This window comes from Mixophyes fleayi, chromosome 3 (genome assembly GCF_038048845.1).
Source record: "Mixophyes fleayi isolate aMixFle1 chromosome 3, aMixFle1.hap1, whole genome shotgun sequence".
Lineage (NCBI taxonomy): Eukaryota > Metazoa > Chordata > Amphibia > Anura > Limnodynastidae > Mixophyes > Mixophyes fleayi.
Window position 1 is genome coordinate 58493968 of NC_134404.1, and position 19418 is coordinate 58513385.

Here is a 19418-nt window from a genome sequence, read left to right on the forward strand (position 1 = left end):
GCTTAGTGTGAAAGGGAGTCCCGGCACCTGCCCAGGTTGGATGACCGGGGAATTAGACCGGGATCTTTTGGAGGTTTATTCCCAGGTCTGACCTGGGTAGCCTCCAGTGTCAACGGTAAGACCAGGGGTTTTCAACCTGTCTCACAGACACCCACTGAAATGTTTAACACACAAAAAAAAAAAAAAAAAAAAGTGGAGCCAATCAGAGCTCCTCTTGTGATGTTACCATGGAGACCTGGGCAGACCTGTGTATTTGGCAGAGCTGGAGGATCTGTCCCCCACAGCAATATCCCAGGTTCATATACCTGGGATATTGCTGGGGTGGCAATCTGAAAGTGGTGTTACAGGACTTTTTACGGGTTGTACCCACCGAGGAATTCCCTCCCTTGTGACACAAGACTCTGCCCTGGCCTGCAAACCTTCAAGTGTTCAATGATAACTCATCTATTTAGACAAGCTAGCGAAATTTCAGAACTACATTCTTAGTCTCTGGTAACTATTCCACCCAGTCACAACCCCTATACACAGATTACGCACATTTATTCTTCTATACTCAGAAAGAGACTACTGACCCCCAAACAAACATTTATGTGACTGAATCATATAGCCCTACCAACTACTTTTTCCAAATCTGGCTACACCAATAAGTAGCCTGCGGCACTAAACCTCAGGAGTCAAACCCATTACAATGTAAGGTAGCAAGCAAGGCACCTCACCTTTTCATAACGGTTATTTTTTTTATTACGTGTTTGTTCCCAACTGCAAAGTACCGATGTGTATTCTACAACTATATAAATAATTGTTAGTAACCCCAACAGGTACTGGGGAAGATGAAGTGAGCTGGTTAAGTTATTTTTCAGGAATGTTTTCCAAAACTTCCACTTGCAAAAAAATACCATCCTCTCTGTGTAATAAACCAATGCAAATAGAACCAATTATAAAATACTCGTAGTAATTAGGACTTTAAAAGTGGAAAATATGTAAGATACTGATGTACATCCTTTCACCATTCTCAGCCTCTGAGATGCCAGACTCCAGTCAAAGTGTGCATTATATTAGCCATGTCAAATGGAATTCCCAAGTCCTTGGAGTTACTTGCTCAGATTTGCAGTTTAAAAATGAAGTTTCAAATAGATAATTCTGCCAAATCATACTGAACGACTTAAATTGCAGTGTGTAAAAGCAAAGCCAAGTCAGTACGCAGCTAATGGAGATTAAAGTGAAGAAAATAAATATGGTGCCGAATATACAATTGTATTTTTATATTTATTTTTATAATTGTAGGTTTGGCTGTACAATCTTCTTGTTTTCCATAACACAGTCTGAAATTTGGATTTGTGTAAACCTAACATGCAGATTTAAAAAACGAATAGTACAGCTTCCAAAAAAATGTCTTTTTGCAATATACAGTTAATAACCAAACTGAAAAAACAACAATCATATACATTTTGCCATCCATTCCCTGTCACAAATGCCTTAGGGCAGAGGTGCTCAAACCCAGTTCTCAAGAGCTACCAACAGGTCATGTTTTCAGGATTTCTGTCTGTAAAAACAGGAACAATTACTGAACAGGAAATCTAGTATAACTCACCTGTGAATGATTAAAGAAATCCTGAAAACAAACTTAGCTCTTGAGGACAGAGTTCCAGAACTGACCTTGGTATTATTTAAATTAGCTAAATCTGACAGCTTGATGTCACAATGTTTTGCAGGAACACACTGAGCATGCTCCTGCAAGGAATGTTCACACATTAAAGCCTTGTACACACAGATATTCATTTTAAGCATTTTACATAGGTTCTTAAAGCCTGCAATAGTCTAAATATAATGCCATATAATGACTTGTACACACACTTCATGGCAAGTGCTTACGTCAACCGTAAGTAGCATTCAGCACGAATGCTTACCAGAATAGTTAAAGGATTCTATGGGAGCACATAAAAAAACAGAGTGCATGCATTGTGGGACATACACCGTTTTGCGTGGCATATCTTATGTAAAACCGCTCTGCAAAAGCCCAGAAAGTGGGTGCACACATACGATCATGCAGCTGTGTGTGATCCTGCCACTTACACCAGTCTGTGCCTGGAGAGGCAGGGTGGGGGCGTTCTAATATAAGCAGAGCATTAGAGAGGGTTTTTAAGTTTAATTGATGCCTAAAAGCAACTGTGTTGCAATAAAACAAATAGAAACATGGGAGGAAGCGTGACTTGTGTGTGCCTAGTGTAAACCAGCTGCATATACTACTGGTGCTGGGCTACATAGATTTTAAGATGCGTACAGCTCTGCATATGGGCGTAAGCACGCAATTTTTATGTCCATATTTTTTTAAATGCAAATTACGTTCATATTGTGGCCAACTCAGCATTACCCCATAGTGCACTACAGGGTAGATCAGAAGGTGCTTCTAGCACTCTGTTGCATGAAAAGACCAGGTATGAGGTTTTATCCACACTTAAGCTTTTTTTTCAACGCCCATGTGTACAAGGAGTAATGCCCACAGCTGCCCATTAGTTTGGTGGCAGAGAATATGGTTAACAACTATATAGCTGTAACATAAGCTGGGTACACACTACAGAAATTTCGACCAACTTTTTATGCCGAGCGATTTTACATGCGATCGTTGGTCCGATCGCTCGGTCCATGGACTGCATACACACTAGCCTTGTTTAGGACGATAAAGGGAAGAGCGGACGTCCCTTTAGCGACTTTTTACAGCCATGTTGTCGAGAGCAATGACTAATTTTGTACTCACTGTTGTGGATCGGTCGGAAGTTTATACACACTACACAGCGGAAACGAGATTGGACCCAAAATATTAAATGGTAGGACCAACCAAATGAGGCGATAATCGTACATTTGGGCAGACTTTCGACCATCGTGTCACTGCACACACTGACCCGACTTTTGAACGAGCGGTCGTATGTCGGCTGATTGAGCCGATTATTGGACGAAAACAGTGTAGTGTGTACCCAGCTATACTAATAAGCGGTTTGTTCAGATAACGGTTTAATATACAGCTGTACAACAGGTAACTCTATAATAGAAGACTCCTGCTAATCCGACTTGGATTCACACATCTTTCATTGCACCTTGACTGACAAAGGAGGAATTTACACGCCAAACAATGTTTTGTGTTGTGTGCGCTTCTATAGAAACATTGTAAACTACTATTATGAACTGAATGTAGGTGGAAACTTCTGTAAGAGATTTCAGCTATTTATTACACTTGTGGCAGGGTGACAGCAATGAACATAAAGTAATTAGCAGTACCCAGTGTGGGTACAAGACTTATGACAGGTACTAAATTAATCCTTGTCTTCAAAGTATGCTATTTCTTTGGTAATACAAATATGTTGGGGAATCTAGCACAAGACAAAAATAAATAAATAAAATAACCAAGTAGATCATAGGCTAAGAAAAATGAAAATAAAGAAAATTCATGGCAAAGTAATATATGGGCCTGGCAAAAAAAAGAAAGAAAACAGACCTTGCAATAGATATAAATAAAAGTGTAATGGGAAGGTACAATTGAAAGCAGAGGGACGCTGGAAAATTGGACAAACACAGAAATTGAACAGACGGGAGCGCCCTGCAGGGTGAGGCATTCTGGAAAACGGGCAGTCTACACGCCTCTGCCCTGGGTGGAAGAGAAGAGTACACAAGGAGACTTCTTAGAATACTTGAGGTAAGCAGCAGCAGGGCAGAGGGGCAATACATTACATGGGGGAGAACTGCAGTGTGTGTCAAGGTGCTTGAAAATTAATAATGAGAAAAGGGGGGAGGGGTAACACTGGTGAACGAAAAAGTCAGAGGAATTTGATGTGGAAAATTAGTTACAACAGTATTTACAAAAAATATTTTATCAACATTTATATAGAGCCAGCAAATTATGTAGTGCTTTACAATTGGGAACAAACACAGTAATAAAACAATACTGGGTAATGCAGTCAGAGGTCGGAGGGCCCTGCTCACTAACTTACAATCTATAGGACAATAGGAGATTTATACATGAGGCATATTGAAACAGCCAGACTTCAAAGGTAGAAAGTGCTTAGTAGGATATGGTATTGCTCATGTCAGATGTTCTCTAAAGATGACATTTAACTATAAACAATCACATTTTGAAATAACTGATATACCACCCAAAACACACATCATACTTAGTCCGTTTTGTTACATTTCTTAATAATACAAGTGCAAGTATTTACCGACTAAAACACACCCAATTAGGGAACTAGCAAAGTGTCTACATTATTTTCCTGGGAGTCAGGTAAATGCTATATATTTCATTGCTATCCGTGCGGACAAGAAACATTTGGTGGATCAATGAAAATGTAAAAAAAACAAAAAGGGGCATGCAGCATACAAAATAAATACACTGCCACTCCTGACCTTATGTGGGTGTGGGTTCGGGTTCATAAATTCCATCCACACTTCCATTTACATGCTTTTAGTAGTGTTTAACTCCATTGAAATACTGAATTACATGGGTGTAAGGCTGGGTACACCCTACAGAATATTCCGACCAACGTGCTATCTACGACAATTGCACCTACGACTGAAGTTCTGATCAGTCAGTCGATTCATGTGTACATACTATACACGTTTTGAACGATTTTTGCACGATTTAGTATCCGGTCTGTGTTTTTTGTCTGTCGTAACCTTGTCTCAAAAGATTGTGAATCCATACACATTAAAGAGATATATGGCCTCCCGGCAGCAATATGCTAAATAAATTTAAATAAACCACATTATTCCCAGTTGATTTAGGTTTTGACACCGAACCACGTAGGAGACGTAGAGACATCATAAATTTAAAATTACACGGACAAAAAATAGACGCTGTTTGAGGCACTATCGGCAGGTAAGTCAAGGAATTGGTTGTAATAATAAACATCCAGATAGACAGCGCTATATTGTACCCAACGGACTTTTGAGATAAAGAGCAATCTAATTAAGGTAAATCAAAAAAAATTAAAAATACAATAAAATAAAATGATTAAATAGTTGTAAAAAAAAATGTCCTAAACCATCTGTGTTCAATTCCTTATAAGTAATTCCTTCAATGCCGGATACACAATAATTGTTCATTCATAGGACAGAAATAATGATAGCAATTTCCACCCGACCATCATCTCAATATAATTGTAAGAAATGGATTCCTACCGGAAATCGGATCCAAAAGCAAGTGTATAAAATCCAGCAAGAGGTTAAAAAATCTCTTAAGCAGAAAGTATATAAAAATACTTCTACCTTGTAGCCAATATTGAAGTGCACATAGTATAAATACAATATCACTTTCTAATATCGGCAGATAGTTGAGATTCTTAAAATCAGTCTAGGCTTTAACGCGTTTCAACCGTTAGTACGGTCTTTATCAAGAAGGTCAGAAGGTAGAAGTATTTTTATATACTTTCTGCTTAAGAGATTTTTTTACCTCTTGCTGGATTTTATACACTTGCTTTTGGATATATGTCCTATGGGACAGAATTAAAACCACTCCTTTTAAACAATATCACGCTAGATGTGTATTTTTTTCTATCTTTGATATGATCGGAGGGAGAGTATGAACCAGCGTAATATTGAATTGAAGAGCTAACAGAGGAGAGCAACGAAAGAACCCGCTACATGACCATCAATTCACATTTTCCGGTAGGAATCCATTTCTTACAATTATATTGAGATGATGGTCGGGTGGAAATTGCTATCATTATTTCTGTCCTATGAATGAACAATTATTGTATATCCGGCATTGAAGGAATTACTTATAAGAAATTGAACACAGATGGTTTTGGACATTTTTTTTACAACTATTTAATCATTTTATTTTATTGTATTTTTTTATTTATTTTTTTGATTTACCTTAATTAGATTGCTCTTTATCTCAAAAGTCCGTTGGGTACAATATAGCGCTGTCTATCTGGATGTTTATTATAATATATAGCATTTGATAGGTTGGTGTATCCGGTTTCATCTGAGAAATTCGGCAGCTTTATTGATCATTGAGCACTGACAGTTTTTTTTCTGTTATTTGTAAGGAATTGGTTGTGATTTTGTACACATTGAAGGACTGTAACGACAATGTAACAAGATTTATAGTTCTGCTGATCGAATGAAACGAATGGTACAGCAATAAGTGTACACACTAATGCGATACTGACCTGAACGGTGGTTTACCACTCAACTGACCCAACAGTCAGCTCAAAACCCTGTAGTGTGTACCCAGCCTAAGGAGGATGAAGAGTAGCACACTGCTGTAATGTTGGAAATCTTTTGGGACAATACAAGGATCTGACATCAACAGTTTAAATTACAGCAAACATTATAGTCAATTGAAACGCAAGAAAAACACACAAAAATAATTTAAAAAAATAAAAAATATATGCTCCCATCTTCTTAAATATGGACAGCACACACGACTTTCTGTTGTGTTATTTTTATAAGTATTTGCAACAATATACCACTGTGACTGAATTTGTTTAGTTGGCCATACTGCAGCATAAGCCATATTCACTTAATGTCAAAATATCTTTGTGCAAACATTTACTTACAAAAAAGCGGGTTGCTTAATAGTTATTTTACCAACGATACGGTTACTGTACTTACAAGGTATAGTAATATCAATACCAAAATAGTGTCTTTCACTCACGTGGAACAGAAAGCCAAGCACACTTATACCGTATACCCATTTAAAGCACAAAACACAACCAACACTGCCTGTCTAAACTAGCAAAACATGTTGTATTCTTTATCAACACATGTAGACAGTTTACAGTTTTGTAACTAGCAAATAAGTCTTGCCATCTGCTAGTCTCTGCTCACTAAGTACGCCTCATTTGCATTATTGGATAGAGAACAACTGAGTTTTACCCTTTAGTACAAAAAAACGGGATTTATACTTACGATAAATCTTTTTCTCTGAGTCCATCCGGGGGACACTCCTTAACCATGGGGTTGAGTCGTGGGGAGGAGTCTGGCACCCAAAGAGTTAACTTTTTTCAGCTGACAGCATATAACCCCCGCCAATTCCCCACATACCTCAGTTTGATTACCAAAGCCCTTAGGATGATAGGCCAATCAACCAACACACACCACTCAACAGAGGGGGGAGTGGAGACAAAACAACGAAAAGACGGGGGGGATCGGAGTGTCCCCCAGATGGACTCAGAGAAAAAGATTTATCGTAAGTATAAATCCCGTTTTCTCTTTCATCCATCTGGGGGACACTCCTTAACCATGGGGACTTACAAAAGCAATCCCTCTGAAGGGTGGGACCGCTCTGATCTCCTTGCACGCAGAACACAACAGCCAAAGGAGGCGTCCCCAGACGCAAACATATTAAATTGGTAGAATTTCGTAAAGGTATGGACCGAGGACCAGGTGGCTGCTCTGCCCAGCCGGTCCGCCGTGGCTCCCTTACGAGCCGCCCAAGACGCCCCAACCGACCGGGTAGAATGGGCAACAATACGTTTCGGCACAGGGAGATTAATACTTTGGACATAAGCCTCCCTGATAGTCAGGGTAAGCCATCTGGCAATAGTTTGCTTAGATGCTGGCCAGCCCCGTTTGGAAAAGTCAAACAACACAAATAGAGACTCTGTCTTACGTATCTTTGCAGATCTCTTAACATATATACGTAATGCCCTCACTACATCCAAATATTTGTCTTTGTTCTTCTGCTTGGTTCTTGTCCAGCAACCACCAGCTGAGGACCTACCTCCTCTACTGGTACCTCGAGCACGGGATTGCTCCTCTGGGATGGGACCCTGCCCAGGGTAAGGTCACGAAAGATGTAACCATCTTTCCCAGCAGCTTCAAAGACCTGGCTACTGACATCCTCTTATCTGACAGGATCCTGCCTGTCCACTCCATCTAGGACCTCAACTTGTCCTGTGGAGACAACCTTCTGTTGCGTACCAAGTCCCTCACTAGTTTCAAGAAACTCATTCTTAAGACAAGGGATTCTCTGTGACCCTTTCAGACTCTAGAAATTCTGTCATAGACTGAACAACTCATCTAGCCTTAGCACCCTGAATGGGTGTGACTAAACCTTTTCCCTTACTGGAAATTCTAAGCCTGTATAGCTTCGTCTGAACGAAGCAAATCGACAGCCCTGAGCTCTTTCTGATTTGACAGAAGCCAGCAAGGTAATTTTTTCCCAAACCCTGAGGTGAGCTGGTCCCATGAATTCTATCACGATATTCTGGACCTACTCGTCTACCGAGGACCCTGTCTGCTGCCGGGCAAACCCAAGCAGCCGTCCTCCCACCCCACCCTCTGGAACCAGAGGTGGGTGGTAGTCATGCCGCTGGTCTATCCGGCAGCTTGGCGGAAGAAGCTCTCCGCGCCACAGGGGCAAAGGATGACCTTCCCCTACGGGACTGTCTCCTGGATTCCACGGCCCCTGGATCGGTAGTCTGGCCTCTGCCAGACCCACCCACGTAAGGAGGCTGTCTGAAAGAACTAAACCTAGGCCTAGCCCTTGGAGTATTTACAGGCAAGGACGTCTTCTTGCCCCCTGAAGCCTGTAAAATCCAAGAGTCTAATTCTGGACCAAATAACATCCCACCCGTATACGGGATGGATTCTAATGATCGTTTAGACTCTGAATCCGCATTCCAAGCCCTTAACCATTACGCCCTTCTAGCTACTACAGCTGTAGCTGAAATAGACAAAGCTATGGAGGCCGAATTATGGGCCGCTTCATATACATAGTCTGCTGCCTCCCTTAGCTGCATGGCCAGAGGCAGTAAATCTGAATCCTGCAAGGCAGACTCTAACTGCCCTGCCCAGACTTCCATGGCCCTAGCTACCCAGGTAGAGGACAATGCTGGCCTGAGGCTAATACCGGCGGCCGAGAAGATCGACTTCAGCAGGGATTCTAGTTTCTTGTCAGTCGCGTCCTATAAGGTCACTGACCCGGGTACAGGTAGTGTAGTCTGACGAACCAATCTCGCCACAGGTGTATCTACCTTTGCCACCTGTTCCCAACGGGTCATATCCTCCTCCTGAAGGGGATACAATACGCCAAACTTCCATGGCATAGAGAACCTTTTATCTGGATATTTCCAAGAGGCCTCTACAATATCCCTCAACTCAACTGAGGGAGGGAACCTGACCACCTGCTTAGAAGCCTTCTTAAAGAGGGAGCGGTCCAAGGACTTTGTCTCCTCTTCTTCAGCAAACCCCAGGGTCTGACGAACTGCTCTTACCAGATCGTCCATACCCTGGTGCCTAGAGTTTCCTTCTGACTCTATAATGGACACATCTGAATCGTCCAACAATTCCCCCTCCTCCTCTGAGGAACTCTCAGAGTCTGACACTGACCACAGCGCTTTAGCTGTTTGTCTACGTCTTTTAACACTACGCTTGTGTCTGGGGTTCTCCAGTAGATGGGTAAGCCGGTCCAGGCTTTTAGCCACCGCTGACCAACCCACCTCTCCCATCTGGGAAACCCCCGGGAGGCCTGGGGAGGGAAATACACCGAGACCCCTGGGGAAAATGACTCATCTGTCATTCCTACTGTTATACCCTGAGAAACCACAGATGTAGCTGGGATCTCAATTGGTTTAGATAACAGATTTACAAGGGTATTAACTCCCTGTGTTAAGGCAGCCGCCCACTCAGGAGGATCTACCGTTATGGTGGAGGTGTCTATAGGCTGTTTCACAGGAGCCACAGTGCAGGCTGCACAGAGCCCCCCCCCTGATCCAGCCATTCACTTGTTAGTTTAACATTACATTTTGAACAGACATTATGTTTGGTACGTGTTTTGCTTTTATCTGCCATCACAAGATAAGAAAAACTAAATCACGTTTCAAAATTCACAAACTTCTCCAATTTATCAGAAAATACAGATTAGGTTATATTAACATATCATAGTATTTCTGATTTAAATAAGACAGGCTTGGAGAACTTTATAGTTTTCTCATAAACAACAGTTCTCTCAACACATCATTGTCTTATAATATACATGTCTACACATACACACAGAAGAAAATAAAAGTGATACTCAGCGGGGAAGATATGTGTAAACAGTGCACTTCTCTTCAAATGACTGCTGCAACTGTCCTCCTTTTGAAGCTTGGCGCCAAAAAGGGATCTTCCACGTGCTCACTCAGCGGGGGAGGGAAAGAGGTGTTTCTCAGCACATTCCCCTACCACTGGAATCTCCTTCTGTGTCTCTGCTAACAGTGATTTCCCCAATCTACTTAGGTGAAATCCTGTTGCTTTATCTTGCTCACATTTTGCTACCACACCGCAAAATACAGGTACATATTTATCTATGAACCAGTCAAAAGATAGTATTTCTGTTCCTTTTCCTCTATATAGAGAGAGTATAAGGTATAATTTTTTTAGTCAAGCTGAAAGGCTGCAGCAGGTTTTTCAGTAATGACTGCAATTAGCACAGAACACCTGGGCCCATTTAGCATTACATTTGAACAGACAATATGTTTGGCACGCCCAAACACTTCCACAACCTTTATCAGAAAATACAGACTAGGTTATTTAACATATAGTATTTCTGATTAAATAAGACAGGTTTGGAGAACTTTATAGTTTTTCTTAAACACAGTTCTCTCAACACCTCATAGTCTTATAATACACATGCATATACAGAAGAAACAAAGTGATACTTAGCGTGGAAGATATGTGTCAACAGTGCACTTCTCTTCAAATGACTGCTACAACTGTCCTCCTTTTGAAGCTTGACGCCAAAAATGGGAACTTCCACGTGCTCAGTCAGCAGGGGGGGGGGGAAGCGGTGTTCCTCAAACACATTCCCCTTCCACTGGCTCTCCTTCTGTGTTGTTTACCTTAACAGCATTTTGCCCTTTCTCTTATATTAGGGGAAAACCTGTTAGAATGTGTTCCCCGCTAGCGCTACTCAAAACGCGCCATCCTCAAGAACTCACTGCCATCCCCATGGGAGGAGGAACTTGGTATACTCCAGCTGGCTTCCGGGGAACCTCAGCAGTAAAGGCGCTCTCTGCCTAATGGCAGTGCCCGTCCTGCATCAGCGGGGAGAGTCTCTTGCCGACTGCTTCCCGCTGTGAGAAGCGCTTCTTACCTCTCTGTCAGCGCACCATTACCGTTATTACAGTAATAGTGCGCGTAAATACGGTAGTTTTCTCGCTGGATTTCAGGTCGCAGCGAGCTGAAATCCAGCTTACTATTACCGTAATAACGGTAATAGTTTTAACGCCATGGGGATTCTAAAGAATTGAATATGCCCCTATAAATCTCTATAAACAATGGAACGATGTTGGGCAAATTTTGCAGTGTGCATGCACTCACAAAAAGCAGCGTAAGCAGCCCTCTATAGAGTCATGATCTTTTCAGCAGATGGTTATGACAGACAAAGAGCACAGATCTGAAGTTAAATTGTGTAAAAACGTGTACGCAAAAATCAGCATGCTGATTGGGACTTTTAAATCGTCAAAGATATTGCATCGGGAGAAATTATCTGTAGTGTACCCCAGCTTAAGAAATATGCCATTTGCTTTCATTTTTAACTAGAAAGTCTAGAAACCATTTTGAACAGTTGTTCAGATGGTTACAGCAGGAACTTGTACACCAAATAATTTTAGCAGATACCTATATAGATTTCAATAGAAGGACATCTTTATTTTGGTAAATACTCTTATCAAAACAAAAAGTACATGGACACCAACCCTAGCAACATACTGCAAACTCCCACTGACAATCAGATGTATACCATCAAATAATAGTTTTAAAACAAACTCTTCAGCGGAAACAGCATGACAAATGCTGACCTAGCCTAAAACATGTGAATTGCACAGTAAATAATATAAGGACATTTTAGAATTGGGAATAGTAAGAGTCCAAGTCCCTTTATACTGATTCCTTGATACAGATATTTACAACACACACATTTATGAAGATGTGAAAGGACTCCAAGTACTACACCCCATCCCCCAGTCATATGAAAGGCTGCTATTTTAAACACAAACAAGAATGTACCAAAACAACTGCTCAGGGCTTGGATCACAGAAACATAGTTTCAACTTTAATTATCTGCAAATATATGAAGAGAGAGTTGAGACACAGGGTACATTTATTTAGCAAACAGGATATGCCCTGCCACAATGAAAAGGCAAAAACAAACAGCTGTGTAACAAATGGAAAGGTTGTTTGACATTTACAATTAGGCTCAAAGCAGCATAAAAAGTGTAGCATGCAACAACATCTAAGCACACCTATTTCACACACGCACTAGGACAATATCCATAACCCCAAGGCTCACTTTATTCAATGCATGACCTGTTAAACATTGATGGAGCTTGGGTAAACTGTTGTCAAACAGACAGGCAGACCTGTAATATATTTTACATGAAGTGTGATTGCGTCACCTTTTTTAGTTTGGCTTGTTTCCATTCCAAAGTCTAAAAATGTGACTATGGGCAACACAGATGTAGAACAGCTTACATAGTGCACACCACCTTTATACATGTCCAAAAAGTGGATCAGTCAACCTAATTTTAGGACACCAGACATGCACATCTTACTTATGGAATAAGCTCAAACAAAGCACTATCTCCTGCAAGAAAAGGCATGGACGGGGGCTATACAACATGGTTCTCATTTGCCTTGAGGCAATAGCATGCTTACTACAAAGGCTGAATGTTCTGTCAAAATACAGTCAAATACATTAACAGTTCTCAACAAACTATATTCAAGTGATTATTTTTACCATTTCTACCTTTTTTAAGCTCATCTCAGCTTCAATATAAGCATGAACCACACAACACAGTAGTTTCACTACAGCCTATTGGATGGATATAGGTAGACATCTACACATTATAATGACCTGTGAGCACTATGATCCTTTGCAAGAGGCCAGAGCGCAATAGACAATACCTTAATTATTAATGTGCACACCTGTATGCTTAGCATAAAAATAGCCATTGGCTCCCCCTAGACCACAGCATCTACAATCAACACTCAGCACATGCTTTTGTTTATTTCTGAGCTAAATGGAGAAAAAGGTGCTTTATGGGTCAACACAATCCTTTCAGCTGCATGTTAAGTGCAACAAACCTGGAGTATGGTATGTTTTTACAACAACTACATGTGCATGGATGATCTGTGAGTAGACAGAAGATATACAGTATATCATTTACAAAATTATATAAAAATAAAACATTGGATGAATATAACCATAACAAATATCTGGTTAAGTGTCCAACTAAAAAAACATTTCAACCTGCACCACAGCACCCACCTCTAAAGCAAGAACCAATCTTTTGTTATCACAACCCATGCAAATTTTTTGTGGTTCTGGTACTGTCAAATTTAGTTTTTCCCAGACAATAACATTTATCAATGCAACATGCACAAAGTGCCCAAACATATCCCCCACCTTCAACTTAAATACAAGCCTTCAAGGCAATAAAAAAAACCCTAAACATTGTAAACAATCATTGAGTTGTCACCTCCAGAATGTGTTAATGCAACAATAAAATTAAATATGCAAAATATATTAAAACAAAAAGACATAACCAAGGTCTCACGGAGTACGTCCATTAATCTTCTTTAATATCATTAACGAGCAACCCTGTTGCTTTGAGTGTTACAAAGTGACAATTTTAATATTAAAAGTTACAAAAAATAATGCAAAGAGTAACTGAGGTACATGTAGCAAATATAGATATAGACAGAAGAAAAACATTGACAAAACTGTTAGACTTGGGGGGGTCTTGGCTAATCGAGCAGTAAGGGTACGCCTGGGTCACAGAGCTGACACTCTACAATCAGGGTGACGGTATCACACGTGTTACTAGGAGCAGAGTCCCTCATACATTGTGCACGACTTGTCACTGAGCCACAAGGCTGACACTCTACAAGCTGTCAACGAGAACTATGGTGGTATATTTCCCAGAGCCCTGGCAGGGACAGCATGGGGACTGGGCCACTGAGCTGACAATCTAACAGACATAAGGAGCAGGAACAAGGCACGTCATGTGACCTGGCCGGGGGGGTACAGGCCCAGCAGAGGTTGGGGGGTGGAGTGTCGGTATGATCCGGTGGCGGGAAGCCCCAGCCGCCTTCTCCCCCCCTCCCCCACCCCCTGTTCCCGCGCTCCGGCCTCCATCTTATCTCTCACCTCCTACGGACATCCCAGATCTCCTCCTTCTGCACTGGTCCCGGTCCGCCCGGGGGTCAGGGGACGGTTCCCGATCCACCTGGTCTTCGGGTGAGGGGCACAAAGGATCCGGCAGGAGGGGGTTAATACCCCGGCAGCCCAGGCCCAGGCCTGGCGGTAAGCGGCACTATTAATAGATGTACGGGTAATATTATATCCCCCGCGGTACACGGGGGGCGGGGGGGCCCGGTATATAGAATAATACGAGGGATAACCCCCGGGCCGCGCCTGGCAGGGAGCAGCAATCCTAAGCCGCCATCTGGCGGTATCTCGCTAACCGGAATGGCGCCGCCGCTTGTCCGGGGAACGGGCGCCCTCTGGCGGAGACAGACCGAGAGGATGAGAGGGGGGCGGTGTCGATTTGATCGCCATAGAAACGGGCGGGAGAGAGGGGGCGGTCTCCACACGGTCACCATGACCATGGAAAGGCGGGGACAATGAGTCACCATGGTAATAGGTAACTGGGTAGGGCGCTCCGATCGTTTTTTGTCACCATGGAAACTGACGAGAGCGGAAAAGCGTTAAAAGTTGCAGCGGTGAAAACAGATATCACTGCGTTAACGTAGGTTGTGGGCGAATTCACACGAACATGTATAATATTTATTTATGCGCGAGTTAGGGGGTTATTTTACGCCGATGTGGGCTTTCGCATTTTTTTTTTATAACGGCGAGTAAGCATGGCGCATGCGCAGGAGCTGCGCTAGGGTCACAATACGCATGCGCGGATTATGTGCGCACCACTCAAAGGAGGTCACTATGTAGTCTTGGTAACAGGAACGTCACTGGCACTTGGAAGAATTAATCTGGTCTGCTCAGTGCTGCCATCTACTGAAGGTCGAGCCACGTTACACTTACTGCTACATAGGCTCGCTAGACACTGCAGCGAGGACCAGTATACTGTTTATCAAGGCAATAGCTACAAATTCTGTAAAAATAAGCACTGTACATTAACATGTTTCATGGCAAAACAATTGTTATGTCCTGAGAAGATCTGGAAATGTGCTGATATGTGCAGGGTTTTTTATCTGCTTAGAAATCTTATTAATTGAGATATTGCAATTACTGCTGCATGTATGACAAACAATAGTCAAACAGTAAAGTGATCTAATCAAAAGATCATTCAGAAATGTGATTGTCCTAGTAGAATTATAAGCCTATGTTATGCTTGTTTCTAACCAATCCACAGCTGACATGTATTAGTTGAACATAAAACTATAGTAGCCTGAGCTTTCATATCCACCTCCCCTATTCACCACAAGAGAATATGTAAGAATTACCGCTAGTCTTTTACTTTGTTGCAACAATGTTGTAACGCTATTCAAACCAGTCAACTCCCAGTGTGGCAGAATAGGTGGTTCATTAAAATGTTATTTTCTAGCCACACATATAAAATTTGGATTTCTAATAAAAAAGGGAAATCAGTCAGGTTCTCATTTGAGAATCATATATTTGACACAATGCTTAATCGGATCAGTGCATACACATATACAGGGCCGCCATCAGAAACTGTGGGGCCCAGTACCAATTAAACTGGCAGGGCCACCCTCCCTTTTCGCCATACATACGCCCCCTATCCCTCATCACAGTAAAGGTTCTCCTCCCCCTATAGAAAATGTCCCCCTCTCCCTCCCCAAATCACAGTTAATGTCCCCCTCTCCCTCCCCCAATCACAATGTCCCGCTCTCCCTCCCCAAATCACAATTAATGTCCCCCTCCTCCCCTCCAATCACAGTTAATGCCACCCTCCCCCCCAATCACAGTTAATGCCCTCACCCTCACAGTTAATGTCTCCCTCCCCCCAGGCACAGTTAAGGTCCCCCTCTCTCCCAGCCCAATCACAGTTAATGTCCCCACCCCCACAGTTAATGTAACCCGCCCCCCCCAGGCACAGTTAATGTCCCCTCTTCTATCCGCCACTCTCCTATAAAATGAGCATCGCGGAAAGAAGGGGCAGTATGGTCAGTCAGACTGCGGGGCCCGGACAGTCCAGAGAGCCGCTCACAACACTACTGGCAGTACCCCCATGATGGCGGCCCTTCAGATACATTTTGTAACCAAATTGCTCATAAATTCAGTTGGCGATCAGGTGCAATGCTCAGGTTGCGTAGAGTGTGTGCATCTTATGGGAACATGGTTCTTGTCATGTTACACTTAAACTTTTAGCTTTTTTTCCATTTAAAATTTAGCATTTACTGCAATATTTATCTGCTAAAGGAATAGTCTAAACTACCTGAGGAAGCTTCTATATACCCCTGTATTTCTTCAGCAGAAGAGGGGAGTAAGTCAAGGCTAAGCATGATGTTTAGTGCCATTAGGAGGTTGCTTACTAAGTGAATAATTTACATGGCATATATTTATGCAAATGTATTTAGAAGTACAGGTTTGCATAAGCAAAGCTGCTCTCTTCTTGCTGTATTCATTCAGCAGTACAGAGAATATGTCAGAATTACTCTGTGGAATTGATGATACCTGCCAGCAGTTGGCGCTACTGAGTACTGAGGCACGGAGTCTAACACGCCCCTGGTTTTCACCAGGAACCCCCGCAAGGAGGTATGGACTTCGCTGCAAGGGACGTGCAGGTCGCGGCCCTCAGTATCAGTCAGCTGGCGAGGTAACAATTGAGGCAGCGGTGACAGCCCACCAGGATGCAGGATGGAAGAGTAGTCAACAAGCCGGGTCACAACCAGAGGAGCGGATATAGCCAAATCAGAAGCAGGAGAATGGTCAGGAAGCCGGGTCAATACCAAATATCACTCTAAGCCAGAATCAGGAACCGAAGGAGAAGTCAGGAACAAGCCGGGTCAGAATCCAAGTAACAGCAACACAAGAACAAATGCTGGAGCAAGGCTGAAGACCAAATACTCTGGCACTAGACATGTGTCAGAGGCTGCTTTATATACCCTAAGGTGCCTCCTGATAGGGTTAGGGAGATTTTGGCGGTAACACATGCTGGCTGCAGACAGGTGAGCAGAGATAGAGTCCTGCTGCTAGGCAACAGGACGTGGTTGCTTGGAAGGTGCAGGCGTCCGTCTCCTGCCCCAAGTGTCAGTGTGGAGACGGCGCCTGACAGTACTCTTCCATTTCTTCTTTTTCAGGGCTTGCAAGGTCGCCTCTCTCTCCTTCTTGAATTTGGCCAATAAGCGAGGGGCATGTATCTCTTGTACATCGATCCAAAATCTCTCCTCGGGGCCATAACCCTTCCAGTCAACAAGATATTGGTGGCGACCCCTGGAGATCCGGAAATCCAGAATCTGACTGATCTCATATTCCTCCCCATGATCAGTCTTTACTGGGACCGTGGGTGGGGTTCTTTTGACAAATCTGTTGAGAACAAGGGGTTTAAGTAGAGCAATATGAAACACATTGGGAATCTTGAGTGATGGAGGAAGAAGGAGTTTGAATGTCGCGGGATTTATAACTTGAGTGATTTGAAAAGGTCCGATATAATGGGGTGCGAGCTTCATGGTGGGAACTCGCAGTCTTAAATTCCTTGTGGATAACCACACTTTGTCCCCAACTCGAAGTTTGGGAACTGGTCTACGGTGACGATCGCTAGCTTTGTAGCGTCTGGAGGATTCCAATAATTTGGACTTCGCCTGAGACCATATTTGAGAAAAGTCCTCAATGAGATTCTGCATGGCCGGAAGCGCTGAACCAGGTTGGGAAAGTTCAGGAAGGAGAGGGTGAAATCCATAGGTAAGAAAAAATGGAGACGAACCAGTAGATACATGCACCTGGTTATTATGAGCAATTCTGGCCAAACGACTCCATTCAGCCTGATTACCCGAAGAGTAGGTCCTGAGAAATTGTTCCTAGTCTTGGTTGACCCTCTCCGTTTGGCCGTTGGTTTGAGGGTGGTACCCTGAGGAAAACTTTAGATTGACCCCCAACTCTTTGCAGAATGATCTCCAGAACTTGGACACAAACTGTACTCCTCTATCCGAGATAATATCCTGGGGACAGCCGTGAAGACGGAAAATCTCCTTGATGAAGAGGTTAGCAAGGATAGAAGCCGAAGGAAGTCCCTTGAGAGGTATGAAATGTGCCAACTTGGAAAATCTATCCACTACCACCCAGATAGTATTGAATCCATGGCTAGCTGGTAAATCGGTGACGAAATCCATAGAAATACTAGTCCATGGTCTCTCTGGAATAGGAAGTGGTACCAAGGGTCCTGCAGGAGACTGCCTAGGTGTCTTGTGTCTGGCACAGATTCCACAAGCGGCAACATAGGCCTTAACGTCCGCCCAAATAGAGGGCCACCAATAATGCCTAGAAATCAACAAGAAGGTCTTCTTGACACCCGCATGCTCGGCAAACAGAGAATCATGGGCCCACTTGAGAGCCTTAGGCCGAAGCCTGGAAGTGAGAAAGGATTGACCCTGAGGAGGATCCTTGGTTGAGGTTCTAGTGAGGGCCACAATGGTAGTAGGGTCCAAAATGGTTCTGGGGGTGGGGGCGGGTTGAAGATCTCTATCATCAAAAGACTGGGAGAGAGCATCTGCCCTGATATTCTTAACCCGAGGTCGAAAGGTCAAAATGAGATTAAAACGGGCAAAAAACAAGGACCAGCGGGCCTGACGTGGGTTCAGACACTGACCTGTTTGTAAGTATGTTAAGTTCTTGTGATCTGTGTAGACAGTAACAGGATTCTTAGCCCCCTCAAGCAAATGTCTCCACTCCTCTAGGGCTGTTTTGATTGCCAATAATTCTTTATCCCCGATACCGTAGTTTAATTCACTGGGGGAAAATCTTCTGGAGCAGAAACCACAGGGATGAAACTTTCCATCAGAATCTTTCTGTGAAAGAATGGCTCCTATGCCAATGGAGGATGCATCAACTTCAACAAAGAACGTCCGAGACAAGTCAGGTTGTAGCAAAATAGGGGCAGAGGAAAATGCCCTCTTTAATGACTGAAAGGGACTGAGGGCTTCGGCAGACCATGATTTTGCTGCTCCCTTGCGGGTGAGAGCAGTAATGGGAGAAATGAGAGTCGAGAAGTCCTGGATAAAGTGCTGATAATAATTGGCAAAGCCAATAAAACGTTGGATAGCCTTGAGACCCAATGGTTGTGGCTAATTGAGAATGGCAGCCACTTTCCCAGGATCCATGGAAAGACCAGCACCGGACACAATATATCCCAGGAAGTGGACCTGAGATGCTTCAAAGACACACTTCTCCAGCTTGCAGTAAAGGTGGTTGGAACGTAGTCGAGAGAGAACCTCCTTGACGTGACCTCGATGGGATT

The 19418-nt window shown here is 43.0% G+C and overlaps 1 protein-coding gene across 1 annotated transcript in view; it reads right to left on the reverse strand.

The window, feature by feature from the left end:
* STAG1 (STAG1 cohesin complex component) overlaps nt 1-14492 on the reverse strand; it is a 99701-nt gene extending 85209 nt beyond the window's left edge. The window contains exon 1 of the mRNA XM_075201538.1: nt 14132-14492. The gene's annotated coding sequence lies outside the window, so the exon portion shown is untranslated. The remainder of the gene's footprint in view (nt 1-14131) is intronic.
* Between the last annotated feature and the right edge of the window lie 4926 nt (nt 14493-19418).